At 46.2% G+C, this 6,480-nt stretch overlaps 1 protein-coding gene across 1 annotated transcript in view; it reads left to right on the top strand.

Moving 5' to 3' along the window:
• LOC307210012 (autocrine proliferation repressor protein A-like) overlaps positions 1-6,480 on the top strand; it is a 229,564-nt gene that overhangs the window by 47,023 nt on the left and 176,061 nt on the right. The window lies entirely within an intron of this gene.

Here is a 6,480-nt window from a genome sequence, read left to right as displayed (position 1 = left end):
GTTCATGACCATACCTACATACATCTATTGCAGCAGAACAGTGCATTGTGGGGGAGGGAAGATGGTTCCCTCAGGCAAGCAGCAATCCTTGCACTGATGAGACGATTACCTTTGCATGGTGCTGAAGTCCACCTCAGTCTCCTTATTTCACATCAGGGGCTTATCATTCCTCTGTTCAGTAGATTCTTGTTTTAGAGCACTCTGCAGAAATATAGGGTTGTCTCCAACTAAGCGCTCCTCAAGGTAGGCATAGCAAAAACAGTGGGCCTAAGTTAACCATGTCCATTAATTTCAATGGTTCAGCTTTGAGTATTACACTGGTGTGGAGAAATGTTATATGTGTGTCTGTTTGTGTTTTGATGGAAAAAATATGTGTTCTCAAAGTTCAAGGCCTTATACTGTTACCACGTTGCAAGCCTCTTTAGCTGTAGCTGTTTGTGTGTGTGAGAGAAAGAGAAAGAGAAAGAGAGACTATTGCTTTGAAAATGTATTAGCTGGGCTTGGCTCAGGTAAATTAATTTTGATTGGTCTGGGTGACAGCAGTCTGCCAGAGATTCTCGGCAGTTGGGAGTTACCTGTCAGAGAGAGACAGCTGAGGAGATGAAGGGGGAAATTAGTTGCCAAGGAAAGGTGTAAGGAAAAGACTAGAGAAAAACTGAGGCCTGAATATAAATTCCCAGTGTGTTATTAGCAGTTGCCTTGTGAGGCTCAGGAGAAGGGAGCCAGTGGCTGAGTTAGTCAGAGAGGCTGCCCTATATAAAGGTCAGTGCCAGCCTGTCCATGAGGCAAGGTGAGTCAGCTGCCTCAAGGGGCAGGATCCAGACAGAGGTGTCAGATCTAGCCTCCATGGAGCCCACCAGGGTGGCAACAGCTGTGGAAGAGGTGGCAGTGGTAGGTGGCTGCCATGGCATACTCCTTGGAGACCAGATCTGCTGCCACCTCCTCCTTGTCTGCAGTGTGTAGGTGCAACAGCAGTATGTTGACCAGCCCAGAGCATCACCAGTGGCAGGATACTTGTGCTGTGAAGAGGAGAGTTATGGGGAGAGGGGATGGGATGGTGTGCTGGTGTGCCTGTGCACTGTGCACAAGGAGGCGGCTGTTATGTAGTGAAGTTTCACCCTGGGCCAGCAGGGGGATACTGTAGATAGTTTTCACTCAGGACTGTAGATAGTTTTCACTCAGGTCCACGTCAGTTATTTTAGGCGGGAAACTCTGGGTTGTTGTTGCTACAATGTTGACAGCTGGCTGCCTATAAAAGCAGGCCGGCTGAGCTGTTTGCTTGTCAGTTCTATTCCAGCTTACAAAATAAAGAGCTGCTTCGGAGAAATGGCTGTGTCGTCTGCTATGTCAACCCACAACTTAACACTGGCGACGAGGATGGGATTGATGGACATCAGAGCACAGCCAGATGCGGCCAGCCTCTGAACTGAGCTGAATCACTGAGCTGAATCACAGAGCGAAATCACTGAGCGAAATCACTGGACAGAACCAATTCAGAGCTGACTGTTCTGGCTAGAGCACTGTGTTCCATCCATCGCCCTTCACGCCGGCATCGGAATCATGGCTTCACTTGTGCCTCTACCGCCGTTTGCGCCAGCCTCTGAATCATGGGACTCCTACCTCGCTCGGTTCGACTGCTACCTCCAAGCCAACGAGCTGACAGAAGTATCAAAGGAGCGGAAGCGGGGCCTATTCCTCAGCCTCTGTGGGCCTGAGGTGTTTGAGACGGCCCGAGCATTGGTTGTGCCTGAAGCAGTCCAGGCAACACCGTGGGACACAATCCAAGAGAAGCTCCGCAACCACTACGCACCAAAGCCGCCCAAGATTGCTGCCCGCCATGCGTTCTACCACCGGAACCAGGCAGAGGGGGAGTCAATCAACAACTACACCACCGCCCTGTGACAGGCTGCAATGCACTGCGAGTTCCGAGACTTAGACGATGCCCTGATGGATCGAATCGTCTGCGGGGTCCGGGACATCCATCTGCAACGGCGTCTCCTCGCCAAGCCAGACCTCACGCTACAGAAAGCCATTGAGGAGGCTGTGGCCTCAGAAGCTGCTGAAGCCCAGGAGATCCGCAAGTCCAGCAGCCCGCGTCTTGCTAGGAAGCCAGTTCCAGTGCATCATGAAGAGGCCAGCAGTGATGAGGCGTCCTCCAGTGAAGACGATGACGTGCACCAGACAAAGCGGGAGCGCAGGAAGTTCCAACAGAAGTCCAAGGGCCAACCGGAATGTGCCGGCTGCGGAGGCAACCATTCCCGTGCCAAGTGTCTATTCAGAGACGCCATCTGTAGGAAGTGTTCCAGAAGGGGCCACATCGCTAAGGTCTGCCGATCGGCTCCGTCTGACACCCCCCCTTCACCGACTCGCAAGTCCAAGTCTTCACTCCAGTCTGCCAAGGAAAGTTGTTTCGCTCTCACCAACTGCCGCTGCCCGTCTGGAACCACGATTGGCCAAACCGACTCGCCTACGCGACGCAAGCTGAACGTCATGGTGCTCATTGAAGGAGCTCCATGTGACATGGAGATCGACACCAGGTCTGCCCTGTCCATCGTGTCTTGGAGCACCAGCAAAAGACTGGTACCCAGAGTGTCCAAAAGGCAACTCGACTCTCACCGCGTACACCTGAGAGACTACCAGGGAAACGACATTCCCGTGGTAGGCGTTGGCCGGTTCCGGATCGCCTTCAATGATTTTTTGGACCTGCTCCGGTTGGTGGTGGTCGAAGGTCAGCGGCCAAGCCTCCTAGGACTAGACTGGTTTGATGCCCTCGGCCTGGAAGTCACCGGCATCAACTGCATCTCTAACGCAGAGACTGAGGGTCTGGTCAAAGACTTTGCCGAGGTTTCCCCAAGATCTGCTCTTTAGCATCAAAGAATATGAAGAAGACTGGCAGAAGGGACATGGAAAAGAGTTAAGAGCCTCGGACATAAGATCTCCAGGTTGATGGACTGTATGGAGTTGACGGAAGTGGCTGGTAGAGTCCGAGACTGGGGAGAGGAGATGGTGGAAGAAGATTGGAAATTTAAAGTCTATATATAGAAATATTGTAAAATTAATGAGTGATAGAAAAATGTTGGAAGGAAATTTTATGGCTTTAGCTGAAATGCTATAAGGAGTTAAGCTTAAATAAGTATACTAATTTTAATGGAAATAAGATTAAAAATATGTTAAGACATTTATATGATAGAAAATAGGGAAAGTTGGAAAGGAATTGCTGAAACAATTAATGGAAGTGGAATACAAAGAGGGAGGTGAGAGGAGGTCAATGATACAAGGGAATGAAAGATAGAAAATGGAAAAGGTATGATGTATGTTTTTAAATTGTTTTTGTTTGGTTTGGTTTAGTTTATTGTGTTAGTTTAATTTGTTAAGGTTGTGTTTTGTATTGTTTATGTATTGTATTGTTTTTTTCTCTTTTTTGTTCTTTTTTTCCCTTTTGTCTTCTTTCTTCCTTTTCTTTTTTGTAAGCTTTAAAAGTAATAAATATTATTTAAAAAGAAAAAAGAAAAGCAGTCGAAGAATGGGAGTGTTCTGAGGGCTGAGGAGAAAGTTGGTTCTGAAATTAAGTAGGAGAGGAGTATAGCTCCTGACCTGTGTGTGTAAAATCTACTCTGAGGAAAATATCTACAGCTAGAGAAAGGGTTAGACTGAAAAACAGTGTTTGGTGTCTTGTGAGAGTATTCAGACAAAAGAAAACTGGGGGGCTGAGTTTGAGCAAGAAGAAGAGCTGTGTGAAGAAAAACACTCTACTTGGGTCACACTTCAGTCAGGAGGGGAGAGATCTTCCTGAAAGAGAAGAATCCAAAACCAGTTAGGAAGGGTGTGGTGATCCCCTGGATCTGTTACACTTCTAGAAGTACCCCAGGAGTGTGATTTATAGAAGACTGGGAAACTGACAGAAAGTACCACCTTGTTTAAGAACCAATGTACTGTAACACCATGATTAAAAAGTTAAGGGACTGAAGTGAAATAACTCACAATAAGCAGAGCATTTACCATGTTGTTGAGAAATCTGTAACATCTAACTGAAGAGTAATAACTGAAAATAAGCAACTGAAGTGAAAATAAGCTGTGCATTTACTACCTTGTTTAGAAGCCTGTAACATCCACTAGATTTAATATAATTATAAATAAGTTAACTGTTTCCTTAAAGAATTTTATCTCCTGACACATCTTTGGTTTGAACAACCTTGTTCTGCGAAATAAATCCTTATCTGTTCAACTTCCCTGAGCCTCCAGGTGTCAAGGATATTTCTCACACAAAGACAGTAAGATAAGCACTTGGTAGTTAAAAGAGAGGGGTTTGCTGCATTTGGAGGTAGCACTGTGATATGAAACAAAACTCACAAGTAAAATAAAGCACTACAATAAAATTTTATATTTTCTGAGGGAAAGATTCCTGTCAGGCAATGGCACTCCCATCTAGAACTCCTCAAGTGAGAGGAGACAGCCAGGGAGAAGCTCAGACTGAGGGAGCAACTTTTGAGGGCATTTCTAGTCAGGAGGTGAAATAGATGAAAATAAAACTTGAAATGGCGAAAATAGAAACAGAGAAAGAAAAAGGCAGGCTTCAAGCAGAGCAAGCCAGGCTTCAAGTAGCACAACAGATTCAGTTGGCTAAAATACAAGTGGAAAAAGAAATGTCAGACAGGGAAGCTAAATGTCAAGCAGAACAGGCCAAAATAGAAGTAGCACAACAAATTCACTAATGAAGATACATGCAGGAAGGTGATGGATGGAAGATGAAGGGCCCTGTGTGAAGAATATGAAAGGACACTTAATGTAGCATTTGTGGGCCAATCTGGCAGGGCTGGGTCATCGATTCAAAGTAAAGTCAGCTTTTTATTCAAGAAAATAGCATACAAGCAGAGAGCATGCAAGCTCGGTTGCCAAGATTGGCTCTTGGCCCCTCCTGCTTTTCGCTAACCCTCCTCCTCTGCGGATGTCTCCCAAGCAGGCATAAACTCCAGCAGGAAGGAGCCCGCCCCCCATTGTGTTTTCTGAGGTTTTTGTTCAACTACATGCAAAGCCCTTTGTGACCTTGGGGTCAAAGTGGCAGGGGAGCTTAATATAGTGGGGCTGGGCAGCTCCTGTGAAGCTGTTTCAGCTTCTGTTCCCTCCTCCTCCTCTCTTTCAGATCTGGGGCCTAAAGTGTTTCCCTCTGCCCCCTGTCCTGCCCTTGAAGGGCTTGCTGACTCTGGCTCTTCTCTTGCACTCAAGCCTGTTGCTCCCCCCCCCCCCATTCTCCCCCCTCCTCTGACCAGTTTTCCGAGTCCCACCACTCTTCTCCTGGCTCTGAGCCTTCCTCCTCCACTGCTTTCCTGGGGGTTCCTTGGATGGAGTCTCCCAGCACTCCTCTTCAGCCAGCCAGTTCCTGACACAATTCAACTCTTTTACAGATTTATTATATATTATGCATATATTCGGGGGAGGGTGAGCATCTAATGTGTTTAATAACTAATCATTGTGTACATTCACTAGGCATCATGGAGAATGTGCACATAAACTGACTATGCACATTCCTGGTCAATATATGGAATCTCCAACAGGCCTTTGGGGTATGTACATCTCAACTGACATCTCCAGTCGGTATGCATAGCCTCCTAAGTCTAGTGCAATTTGCACCCCTGGTCTGCTTGTTTAATATCACCTGGGCCACAACCTGATGGATGTGGAAAGAAGAGATGTGGTTCCAGATCAAGATTAACTTGTTTTCTGTAGTCTGTCTTCCTATCCCCAACTCTCAGCCAGTCAGCTGAGCAGCACAGAGGTGACTGTAGGGAGAGGAGACCTAAACATTTCCTTCCCAAATCCTGATCAAAATCCCCACCCCCACGCCCTCAGCAATTAACCTTAAGAAAAAACTAGATGTCAGTCAGCATTGGGATTGGAGAAGGAAGAGTTAACCAGCTGAGGAAGGGAAAAGAGGTCTGGGACAGAAAGGGTGTTAATTCTGGTCCAACCCATTGCTTGGGCAATCAGTGGGAGAGTGCATGTTGTGGGATGGTGACCTGGATGGCAAACGTTTCGTATGCTTAATCCTGATTGTTTGGGCTAGCAATTACTTATGCACAAGAAAAGCAAAGTGTTTGCTTTTGCCAATGTTTTCCTGGGTTCCTGGGACTCAAAGTAACTTTCACCCATTTGGGAATCTCATATTGAACCAGGGGAATTACATGAATTTCTCCTTTGTAATAGACATATACCTTCAAAACACAAGGACATGTCATCCAGTGCATGAATGCTGGAAACAATGTATATTTGGTAATGCAGAAAAATATGAAGACAGGATTAGGCAATGAAAACCCCTGCAGGTGGTACAATGGCATATTTGTTTTATTATTACACCCCATTTTGCAGAGAGGAACCTAAAGGTAACAGGTAATAGCTAGGCAAAGAAGCAACTCAGTTGGTCTGTACCTTGTGCAGAATTTGAACTCAATCATTTTACATGACAGTTGTAATTAATTACTTAGA

Source organism: Podarcis cretensis (assembly GCF_951804945.1).
Source record: "Podarcis cretensis genome assembly, chromosome: 2".
Lineage (NCBI taxonomy): Eukaryota > Metazoa > Chordata > Lepidosauria > Squamata > Lacertidae > Podarcis > Podarcis cretensis.
Note: the sequence above shows the minus strand (reverse complement) of the source record. Positions and strands in the feature narration are given on the sequence as shown.